The sequence below is a fragment of the Tamandua tetradactyla genome, chromosome 16, assembly GCF_023851605.1.
Source record: "Tamandua tetradactyla isolate mTamTet1 chromosome 16, mTamTet1.pri, whole genome shotgun sequence".
In the NCBI taxonomy this organism is placed as follows: domain Eukaryota; kingdom Metazoa; phylum Chordata; class Mammalia; order Pilosa; family Myrmecophagidae; genus Tamandua; species Tamandua tetradactyla.
In genome coordinates this window covers 19229681-19242780 of record NC_135342.1, presented here as the reverse complement: position 1 = coordinate 19242780, position 13100 = coordinate 19229681, and positions in this window count along the sequence as shown.

Sequence of the window (13100 nt, the reverse complement as noted above, 5' to 3'; positions counted from 1 at the left end):
CTACAGTGTTGGAGAAATATCAAAGGTGATGGAGGAGTTATACAGAGAGGGTCAGGTTTAACAAATGAGTATGAGAGCTGAATCATTATACTGATATTTCTTTTAGCTTCCAGTACCTTAGAGCAGCTAGAAATAAAAACTGAAAACCATGAAATTATAACCCATACCAAACTCTGAAATCTGTTCTACAACTAATTTTGTGATGTACTTTGAAATTTGTTGCTCTTATGTATATATGTTATTTAAAGAGAAGGAGAAGATTAGCAGAGAAAATAAGATTTAACAAATGAGTGTGACTGCTGAATTATTATATTGATATTTCTGTTGGTCTCCAGTGTCTTGAAGCAGCTAGAAGAAAAAGTGAAAAATCGTGGAACTGTAACCATTCCAAACTTTACAATCTGTTACATAACAAGTAGTTATATATATTACTACTTGTTAAAATGTACTTGTAAATTTATTGCGTTTTTGATTATATGTTATGTTCCACAATGAAAAAAATATCAAAAATAAGTCTAAGCCTCATTCTTTCTGTCTCATCATTCCTGCACCCAGGGCTTCTTAAATCTTGGCCAGATATGAATAAATTAACAAAGGCAGCTATGGGGAAAGTGTTGGATGCAGGAAGATGGGGGAAGGTGGGTTGGCCTAATATTCTTTTCACTGACCCTGGAAATGAGAAATTGTAGACACAAAAGAAATGTGGAATAGGTCATGTTTGTTCTGAAAGAATTTCCCGGTTAATATTCTTTTTCCCAATAATACTTTGTAGTAGTAGCCACAGTAAAAAAATCATCATTAAAATATAAATAGATTGGATAGGGCTAATTGAACAAAATCTAACTGACGAATTTCAACAAGTAAAAGAAAATGTCCTTGAGACTTATGGAAAAGTATTTCTGGATTTGTGCTTGGGTAAATTAAACAATTGTGGTGTATTATCTAGAGTTTGATGCTTCTGAGGTTGTTCCCAATTTCAAAATTCTGTGAAAACAGAGATTACAGTTACAAAGTCTAGTCCTATTTCTGCTTTAATGGTGGCTTCTGAACCAAACATATACAATTTTATTCTACTAGGATAAATTTGGTCCTACCTTAATTTATATATGTTGCTGATAAAATACCCTAACATAATATCTATTAGCTCTTTGAGATGGTTAAAATGTAACTTTATGTTTAATTAAATTAAATTATTATTTTGAGAAACTATTTTTAAAATAATTATGTTTTGTAGGATATTTAAGACAGTATCAAAGATCTATTTGGGGGGCCAGGCGCGCGGCAGTGGCGGCGGCAGCGGCAGCATCTCGCTCCCGGAGCCGGTGCAGTACAGACGCCCGACTGGGGATCATATCCATTTAGCTTCCTTGAATTTGGAACAGTTTCTTCTCCAGGACACCTACTAGGGGAGTAGAAACGATACAGAAAGCGCCCAAAGCCACAACAGAGATAAAAAAGACAGCGTACCCCATTCTGGAACGGCTGGCTGGCTGAGAGAAGCAGCTCGGGTGAGATCGCCGAGGCGCGCGGGCCTTACCAGGCGGGGTGGCAAGCGGCCGGAGTTACTCCCTTCCCCCTTCCCGGGCCGGCTGGGAGAATTGGAGAGGTGGTCCCCTGAAACCAAGGCGACTGGCGCCCACACCACGCGCAGCCCCCGGACCAACTGAGAGAATTGGATCGGAAACCCCCAGGCCGCGGAGAACGGTGACCCTGTGACTCCCGGGGAACGTGCACTCTCTCGGGCGGGCCGCTGCCGCTGGCGCCCTCCCACCACGCTTGTTGCCCAGGGCCGACTAGGAAATTCGGACGGGCTCTTTCCCTGGCTGCGGCGACCAGCAACCCTCCCTGCGTTCGGACCCCGGGCCGGCTCAAGCCGCTTCGGCTAGCGAACCCCCAGGATGGCGAGAGTTTTCCAAAGTTTAAGGTCCCACAGCACCTTTTACTGGTGGGACCCGCAGACAAACGTGTGCCACGAGCGCCACCTACTGGGCAGGATAAGAAAAACAGAACCCAGAGATTTCACAGAAAAATATTACAACCTTGCTGGGTCCAACACCAAGAGAAATCTGAATAAATGCCCAGACGCCAGCAGCAGAAGATAACTGTCCACGCTCAAAAGATTGAGAATATGGCTCAGTCAAAGGAACAAACCAATAGCTCAAATGAGACACAAGAGCTGAGACAACTAATGCTGAATATATGAACAGAAATGGAAAACCTCTTCAAAAATGAAATCGATAAATTGAGGGAGGACATGAAGAGGACATGGGCTGAACATAAAGAAGAAATAGAAAAACTGAAAAAACAAATCGCAGAACTTATGGAAGTGAAGGATAAAGTAGCAAACATAGAAAAAATAATGGATAGCTACAATGATAGATTTAAAGAGACAGAAGATAGAATTAGTGATTTGGAGGATGGAACATCTGAATTCCAAAAAGAAGCAGAAACTATAGGGAAAAGAATGGAAAAATTTGAACAGGGTATCAGGGAACTCAAGGACAATATGAACTGCACAAATATACGTGTTGTGGGTGTCCCAGAAGGAGAAGAGAAGGGAAAAGGAGGAGAAAAACTAATGGAAGAAATTATCACTGAAAATTTCCCAACTCTTATGAAAGACCTAAAATTACAGATCCAAGAAGTGCAGCGCACCCCAAAGAGATTAGACCCAAATAGGCGTTCTCCAAGACACTTACTAGTTAGAATGTCAGAGGTCAAAGAGAAAGAGAAGATCTTGAAAGCAGCAAGAGAAAAACAATCCAATACATACAAGGGAAACCCAATAAGACTTTGTGTAGATTTCTCAGCAGAAACCATGGAAGCTAGAAGACAGTGGGATGATATATTTAAAATACTAAAAGAGAAAAACTGCCAACCAAGACTCCTATATCCAGCAAAATTATCCTTCAAAAATGAGGGAGAAATTAAAACATTCTCAGACAAAAAGTCACTGAAAGAATTTGTGACCAAGAGACCAGCTCTGCAAGAAATACTAAAGGGAGCACTAGAGTCAGATACAAAAAGACAGAAGAGAGAGATATGGAAAAGAGTGTAGAAAGAAGGAAAATCAGATATGATATATATAATACAAAAGGCAAAATGTTAGAGGAAAATATTATCCAAACAGTAATAACACTAAATGTCAATGGACTGAATTCCCCAATCAAAAGACATAGATTGGCAGAATGGATTAAAAAACAGGATCCTTCTATATGCTGTCTACAGGAAACACATCTCAGACCCAAAGATAAACATAGGTTGAAAGTGAAAGGTTGGGAAAAGATATTTCATGCAAATAACAACCAGAAAAGAGCAGGAGTGGCTATACTAATATCTAACAAATTAGACTTCAAATGCAAAACAGTTAAAAGAGACAAAGAAGGACACTATATACTAATAAAAGGAACAATTAAACAAGAAGACATAACAATCATAAATATTTACGCACCGAATCAGAATGCCCCAAAATACGTGAGGAATATACTGCAAACACTGAAAAGGGAAATAGACTCATATACCATAATAGTTGGAGACTTCAACTCACCACTCTCATCAAGGGACAGAACATCTAGACAGAGGATCAACAAAGAAATAGAGAATCTGAATATTACTATAAATGAACTAGACTTAATAGACATTTATAGGACATTACATCCCACAACAGCAGGATACACCTTTTTCTCAAGTGCTCATGGATCATTCTCAAAGATAGACCATATGCTGGGTCACAAAGCAAGTCTTAACAAATTTAAAAAGATTGAAATCTTACACAACACTTTCTCGGACCATAAAGGAGTGATGTTGGAAATCAATAATAGGCAGAGTGCCAGAAAATTCACAAATACGTGGAGGCTCAACAACACACTCCTAAACAACGACTGGGTCAAAGAAGAAATTGCAAGAGAAATTAGCAAATGCCTCGAGGCAAATGAAAATGAAAACACAACATATCAAAACTTATGGGACGCAGCAAAGGCAGTGCTAAGAGGGAAATTTATTGCCCTAAATGCCTATATCAGAAAAGAAGAAAAGGCAAAAATTCAGGAATTAACTATCCATTTGGAAGAACTGGAGAAAGAACAGCAAGCTAACCCCAAAGCAAGCAAAAGGAAAGAAATAACAAAGATTAGAGCACAAATAAATGAAATTGAAAACATGAAAACAATAGAGAAAATCAATAAGGCCAGAAGTTGGTTCTATGAGAAAATCAATAAGATTGATGGGCCCTTAGCAAGATTGACAAAAAGAAGAAGAGAGAGGATGCAAATAAATAAGATCAGAAATGGAAGAGGAGACATAACTACTGACCTCACAGAAATAAAGGAGGTAATAACAGGATACTATGAACAACTTTACGCTAATAAATACAACAATTTAGAGGAAATGGACGGGTTCCTGGAAAGACATGAACAACCAACTTTGACTCAAGAAGACATAGATGACCTCAACAAACCAATCACAAGTAAAGAAATTGAATTAGTCATTCAAAAGCTTCCTAAAAAGAAAAGTCCAGGACCAGATGGCTTCACATGTGAATTCTACCAAACGTTCCAGAAAGAATTAGTACCAATTCTCTTCAAACTCTTCAAAAAAATCGAAGTGGAGGGAAAACTACCTAATTCATTCTATGAAGCCAACATCACCCTCATACCAAAACCAGGCAAAGATATTACAAAAAAAGAAAACTACAGACCAATCTCTCTAATGAATACAGATGCAAAAATCCTCAATAAAATTCTAGCAAATCATATCCAACAACACATTAAAAGAATTATACATCATGACCAAGTAGGATTCATCCCAGGTATGCAAGGATGGTTCAACATAAGAAAATCAATTAATGTAATACACCATATCAACAAATCAAAGCAGAAAAATCACATGATCATCTCAATTGATGCAGAGAAGGCATTCGACAAGATTCAACATCCTTTCCTGTTGAAAACACTTCAAAAGATAGGAATACAAGGGAACTTCCTTAAAATGATAGAGGGAATATATGAAAAACCCACAGCTAATATCATCCTCAATGGGGAAAAATTGAAAACTTTCCCCCTAAGATCAGGAACAAGACAAGGATGTCCACTATCACCACTATTATTCAACATTGTGTTGGAGGTTCTAGCCAGAGCAATTAGACAAGAAAAAGAAATACAAGGCATCAAAATTGGAAAGGAAGAAGTAAAACTATCACTGTTTGCAGACGATATGATACTATACGTCGAAAACCCGGAAAAATCCACAACAAAACTACTAGAGCTAATAAATGAGTACAGCAAAGTAGCAGGTTACAAGATCAACATTCAAAAATCTGTAGCATTTCTATACACTAGTAATGAACAAGCTGAGGGGGAAATCAAGAAACGAATCCCATTTACAATTGCAACTAAAAGAATAAAATACCTAGGAATAAATTTAACTAAAGAGACAAAAAACCTATATAAAGAAAACTACAAAAAACTGCTAAAAGAAATCACAGAAGACCTAAATAGATGGAAGGGCATACCGTGTTCATGGATTGGAAGACTAAATATAGTTAAGATGTCAATCCTACCTAAATTGATTTACAGATTCAATGCAATACCAATCAAAATCCCAACAACTTATTTTTCAGAAATAGAAAAACCAATAAGTAAATTTATCTGGAAGGGCAGGGTGCCCCGAATTGCTAAAAACATCTTGAGGAAAAAAAACGAAGCTGGAGGTCTCACGCTGCCTGACTTTAAGGCATATTATGAAGCCACAGTGGTCAAAACAGCATGGTATTGGCATAAAGATAGATATATCGACCAATGGAATCGAATAGAGTGCTCAGATATAGACCCTCTCATCTATGGACATTTGATCTTTGATAAGGCAGTCAAGCCAACTCACCTGGGACAGAGCAGTCTCTTCAATAAATGGTGCCTAGAGAACTGGATATCCATATGCAAAAGAATGAAAGAAGACCCATCTCTCACACCCTATACAAAAGTTAACTCAAAATGGATCAAAGATCTAAACATTAGGTCTAAGACCATAAAACAGTTAGAGGAAAATGTTGGGAGATATCTTATGGATCTTACAACTGGAGGCGGTTTTATGGACCTTAAACCTAAAGCAAGAGCACTCAAGAAGGAAATAAATAAATGGGAACTCCTCAAAATTAAACACTTTTGTGCATCAAAGAACTTCATCAAGAAAGTAGAAAGACAGCCTTCACAATGGGAGACAATATTTGGAAATGATATATCAGATAAAGGTCTAGTATCCAGAATTTATAAAGAGATTGTTCATCTCAACAACAAAAAGACAGCCAACCCAATTACAAAATGGGAAAAAGACTTGAACAGACACCTCTCAGAAGAGGAAATACGGATGGCCAAGAGGCACATGAAGAGATGCTCAATGTCCCTGGCCATTAGAGAAATGCAAATCAAAACCACAATGAGATATCATCTCACACCCACCAGAATGGCCATTATCAACAAAACAGAAAATGACAAGTGCTGGAGAGGATGCGGAGAAAGAGGCACACTTATCCACTGTTGGTGGGAATGTCAAAGGGTGCAACCACTGTGGAAGGCAGTTTGGCGGTTCCTCAAAAAGCTGAATATAGAATTGCCATACGACCCAGCAATACCATTGCTAGGTATCTACTCAAAGGACTTAAGGGCAAAGACACAAACGGACATTTGCACACCAATGTTTATAGCAGCATTATTTACAATTGCAAAGAGATGGAAACAGCCAAAATCTCCATCAACAGAAGAGTGGCTAAACAAACTGTGGTATATACATACGATGGAATATTATGCAGCTTTAAGACAAGATAAACTTATGAACCATGTAATAACATGGATGGACCTAGAGAATATTATGCTGAGTGAATCCAGCCAAAAACTAAAGGACAAATACTGTATGGTCCCACTGATGTGAACGGACATTCGAGAATAAACTTGAAATATGTCATTGGTAACAGAGTTCAGCAGGAGTTAGAAACAGGGTAAGACAATGGGTAATTGAAGCTGAAGGGATACAGACTGTGCAACAGGACTAGATACAAAAACTCAAAAATGGACAGCACAATAATACCTAATTGTAAAGTAATCATGTTAAAACACTGAATGAAGCTGCATCTGAGCTATAGGTTTTTGTTTTGTTTTGTTTTGTTTTGTTTTGATTTTACTATTATTACTTTTATTTTTTTCTCTATATTAACATTCTATATCTTTTTCGGTTATGTTGCTAGTTCTTCTAAACCAATGCAAATGTACTAAGAAATGATGATCATGCATCTATGTGATGATGTTAAGAATTAATGATTGCATGTGTAGAATGGTATGATCTCTAAATGTTGGGTTAATTTCTTTTTTTCCGTTAATTAAAAAAAAAAAAAGAGAGAAGGGATAATTGGAGATGAAGGGATACAGACTGTACAACGGGACTGGATATAAAAACTCAGAAATGGACAGCACAATACTACCCAATTGTAATGCAATTATGTTAAAACACTGAATGAAGCTGCTTGTGAGGTATAGGTTTTTTGTTTTTGTTTTTTTTGTTTTTTTTTCTTTCTTTTATTGTTTTAATTCTTATTCTGTTGTCTTTTTATTTCTTTTTCTAAATCGATGCAAATGTACTAAGAAATGATGAATATGCAACTATGTGATGCTATTAAGAATTACTGATTGTACATGTAGATTGGAATGATTTCTAATTGTTTTGTTAATTCTTTTTTTAATTAATAAAAAAAGATCTATTTGGTAACTTAAGGTATACAGGCATGTAAAGTATAAAAAGGATATACTCTATTAAAGAAAGGTGTGTAATTTTGTCTTTGAGAATGTTGAGGATAAAGCCTGGGTGAGTACGGAAAGTTGAATAAATTTTTCATAGTCAATGCTTTCTAAAATTTGATATATTTGTCTAAGGGAGCGTAGTTTTGTCCTAAAGTAAAATGTCTAGTTTTAATGGGTAAAACAAGACATGAATGAATATGGAATTGGTAGAATGTTTGAGAAAGTGAGCACTGTTCAATTCTGACTAAATATAGTTTATAAAATTCTATAAGAGATTTTTGTGTAACACTGTGTATTCACAGAAAACTACAGTTTTGTTTCTCTGTGTTAAAATAATTCAAATTGTTGGTCTACACTTAATGAAAGATTTCAAAAAGTTTTTCTAAACCATCTGAGTATTCTGTGTAGAAGACGAAGATTCTATGTCATATCAGAATTATATCCTTTTTACGTTGACCTTCTCATCCTTTATTTCAGAAAATGTCTTCTTGTTATTAAAGTAACTAAGTCTTTTATACAATCATATTAATTCTTATTTTCAAACCTGACAACTTTAACATTTCCCCCTCCCAAAATCATATCCTAAAGCGTATCTTTTCCTTCAATTTGTTTCAAGGAATTTGTTCTTCCACTCTCTAAAAGTGAGGATGCTAAAATATTTGAATATCCACATAGAAGTGTTTGGTGAGTGTGCTGGTTTGAAAGGTTGCATGTACACTTGAAAAGCCATGTTTTAATCAAAATCTCATTTTGTGAAGGCAGAATAATCCCTATTCAATACCGTATGTTTGAATCTGTAATTAGATAATCTCCCTGGAGATGTAACCCAATCAAGAGTGGTTTTTAAGCTGGATTGGGGAAAATGTGTCTCCACACATTTGGGTGGGTCTTGATTAGTTTCTGGAGTCCTAAAAAAGGGGAACATTTTGAAGTATAAGAGAGATTCTGAGAGAGCAGAGAATGACATATCCACAAGAAGTAGAGTCCATCGGGCAGAGAACTTTGGAGATAAAGAAGGAAAATGCCTCCCGGAGAGCTTCAGGAAACAGAAAGCCAAGAGAAGAAGCAAGCAGATGATGCTGTGTTCACCATGTGCCCTTCCAGATGAGAGAGAAAACTCTGTGTTCACCATGTGCCCTTCCACTTGAGAAAGAAAGCCTGAACTTCATCATCCTTCTTGAATCAAGGTATCTTTCCCTGGATGCCTTTGATTGGACATTTCTATAGACTTGTTTTAACTGGGACATTTCCTCAGCCTTAGAACTGTAAATTAGCAACCTATTAAATTCCCCTTTTAAAAAGCCATTTTGTTTCTGGTATATTGCATTCTGGCAGCTAAAAAACTAGAACAGGGAGTCTTCAAATTAAATGGGATTTTAAAATTTCCTTTGGTTAAATTTGTATGGGTGAAACGTTATTCATATATTTAAAGTTTGTATAAAATTCTTAAAATTTGACAATGTTATCACCACCCATGTTATATTCTGATAGTGGTCTGTATGATGTTAGAAACAGTATGATATTTGGTTATGGTTTTAGTTATTCTTAGAAGAATGCTACAGATCAAGGCCATGACCAAATTTCCTTATCAGTTCCATGAGTTTGCTCTAAAGCCTCTCTAAAAAGAGTCACAACAAATAAGCTCTTTTGTTGCTCAGATGTGGCCTCTCTCTCTAAGCCAACTCTGCAGGTAAACTTACTGCCCTCCCTCCTATGTGTGGTGTAAATCTTCCTGGCAATATTGAACATGACTGCCAGGGATGGGCCTGGATCTGGCATTATGGGATTGAGAAAGCCTTCTCCACCAAAAAGAGAAAGAGAGATGAAGCAAAATAAAGTTTCAGTGACTGAAAGATTTCAAATAAGGTTGAGAGGTCATTCTTGATGTTATACTAATGCATTATAGAGATATCCCTTTTTAGTTTTTAGTGTATTAGAATAGCTAGAAGGAAATACCTGAAGCTGTTAAGCTGTAATCCAGTGAACTTGATTCTTGAACATGATGTATAACTATATAGCTTTTTGGTATGGCCATGTTATTGTGAAACTCTTGTGACTGACACTCCCTTTATCCAGCATATGGGTAGATAAGTAAGAAATTAAAGACAAAAGTAAATAAATACTAGAATTGGGATAAAGAGTGGGCTGGTTTGAAACTGTTGTGTACCTGAGAAAAGCCTTGTTCTTCAATCCTGATTCAATATTGTAGGTGGGATCTTTTGATTAGGCTGTTTCCATGGAGATGTGACACCCAAATGTGGGTGTGACTCTTTGATTAGATGGAGATATATCTAAATCAATTCAAGGTTGGATCTTATCAATTTACTGGAGTCCTTAGAAGATCTGACACATGGAAACATTTAGGAAAAACTTAGATGCAGATCTTTGGAAATGCAGAAACTCCAGGAGGTGTCAGGAGCTGATGGCTGACAAAACCTAGACAGGAACCAGAGCCCTTATCTCTTAGGTTATAGCATCTCACTATGCACCTTTCCATCAGAGGCTAACCTAAGAAATAAAACCTGGAGTTTTCCCCCAGAACACCTAAGTCAGGACCCACAGATGCTTAAAGAGAAAACTACTGCTATCAGAAGCTAAAGGTAACAGAACTGGGAGCAAGGACCAGGGAACACCAGCCACATGCCTTCCCATGTGACAGACATTGGTCTTTCTTTGGAGACAAAGTATCTTTGTCTGAATGCCTCAGTTTGAACATTTTATGGCCTTAGAGTGCTAAATTTGTAATTTAATAAATTCCCTTTGTAAAAGCCAATTTAGCAAACCAAAAAATGTGTATATTTTCTTTGGTGCTCATTTTTATTTTTACTTTTATTCTTATTTTTGGAGAAATGAAAATGCTAAAAAAATTATTTTGGTGATGAGTGCACAACTACACGATGATACTGTGAACCATTTATTGTACACTTTGGATTATTATATGGTATATGAATATATCTCAATAAAATTGCATTAGAAAAGAGAGGCAATGGGGAGATGTGCTGATTTAAAAGTATGTATGGACCCCAGAAAAGCCATGCTTTAATCAAAATCTCATTTCATAAAGGTAGAATAATCCCTATTCAATATTGTATGCTTGAAACTGTAATCAGATCATCTCCCTGGAGATGTGATTTAGTCAAGAGTGATTGTTAAGCTGGATTAGGTGACAACATGTCCCCACCCATTAGGGTGGGTCTTCATAAGTCTCTAGAGCCCTTTAAGTAGGAAATATTTTGGAGAATAAGCGATTCAGAAGAGCAGAGAAGAACTACATAGCCATGAAGAGCAGAGTCCACCAGCCAGCGATCTTTGGAAATGAAGAAGGAAAATGCCTCCCAGGGTGCTTCATGAAACATTAAATCAGGAAAAGAAGCTACCAGATGATGCCATGCTTGCCATGTGCCCTTCCAGATGAAAGAGGAACACTGACCCTGTCCATCATGTGCCTTTCCAGATGAGAGAGAAACTCTGACTGTGTTCTCCATGTGCCCATCCACTTGAGAGAGAAACCCTGAACTTCATCAGCCTTCTTGAACCAAGGTATCTTTCCCTGGATGCCTTAGAGTGGACATTTCTATAGACTTGTTTAATTGGGACATTTTCTCAGCCTTAGAACTGTAAACTAGCAACTTATTAAATTCCCCTTTTAAAAGCCATTCTGTTTCTGGTATATTACATTCCAGCAGCTAGCAAACTAGAACAGGAGATTTCTGGGAAGATGGTGGAAAAAGGACAGGCATATCACATTCTTCCACCAAAAGAATGAAAACACTAGAGAACTGGTGGAAACTGTCCAAAGTAGCTTCTTCTAGGGCTCAGAAGACCTGAGAAGGACTACTGCAACGTACAGAAAGAACTGGATGAAAAAGTAGAGAAACTTTGACTGAGAAATAGGGGTCAGTGAACTCAAACACTCCCACACCTGAGGCCAGTGACTGTGCATTAGCCTGGGTCTTGCCAGTTAGCAAAACATTTGGCACACTCCTCATTCAGCTGTGGGCCAGTGAAGTTAGCAGTCTCAGTACCATAGCCTAGAGTCTTTCCACCTGAAAGTCCAGGAGCCAGCAGATCCATTTTACAAAGTACAGAAACCATGCTGTGGTTCCCAGTACCCAGCCCTGAACCCAAAGGTTGGGGTGAACTCAGCCTCAGGCACCTGGACCTGGGTCAGGTGGGAGGCCCTCACTTTGGGAGGAGAAGGTGGCCAAGAACAGTCCTATCTGATGGTCAGCCAGCAAAGGAGACTTTCTGGGTTCTACAGCCATGAATCTTTCTGCACAGGGGACCACGCCACTCACAGTTAGACTGCTTGCACAAATAGAATGGTGGTGTGTGTGTGGGAGCTCCACTGCAACACCAGGTGTCCTTCTGCCACTCCTTGAGGCTGAGGGCTATGCATTGGAGAGGGAAGTCTGGCAAACTTCTTTTCTGCCATTTTGTAATACCCTTCTGAAAGGGATTGTACCCTTTGCATGAGACTGTGGCCCAGGTTTGGCTGGGAAATAATGAAAAGCAAATGCCAAAGAAGAACTTCAATGTGAACCCAAGCAACAAAAAATCTGAACATAAGAGAGGGAAACCAACAATTAAAACAATCTTATCAAGATAATCAGATGCTCAGAAACCAGCAAAAAATCACATTGTACATCCAGAAACAAGCAGATATGGCCAAGCCAAATGGACAAATTGAAAGCAAAGATATTCAAATAAATGTTCTAAATAACTTCAAAAAGATAGTTAAAGAGATAACAGACATCAAGAAGATACTAGAAGGGCATAAAGAAAAACTTGGAAGAATAGAAAAAATAGCAGATCTTACAGAAATGAAAGATACTATAGATGAAGTTAAAAATACACTAGAGACAAAAGGGCAGATTTGAAGAGGCAGTAGAAAGAATCAGTAAACTAGAAGAAAGTGTAAAGAATTCAAATGCACAAAAGAACAAATAGAGAAAAGATGGAAATTTTGAACTGGATCTCAGGGAAATTATTGACATCATGAAGTGTACAAATATAAGAATCATAGGTGCCCCAGAGTAAAGGGCCAGGAAGGCTATTTGAGGAGATAATTGTGGAAATTTTCCTAACCCTTATAAAAGACATAGATATGGAAATCAAAAAAGCCCAACATACTCCAAATAGAATAAATTCAAAATGACCTACTCCAAAAAAACATATTAATCAGATTGTCAAGTGCTGAAGAGGAAAGAATCCTGACAGCAACAAAAGAAATGTGATGTACCACGTGCAAGGGAAGCCAAATAAGGCTATGCACTGACTACTCAAAACATAGTCATGGGGGAGAGAAGGCAGTAG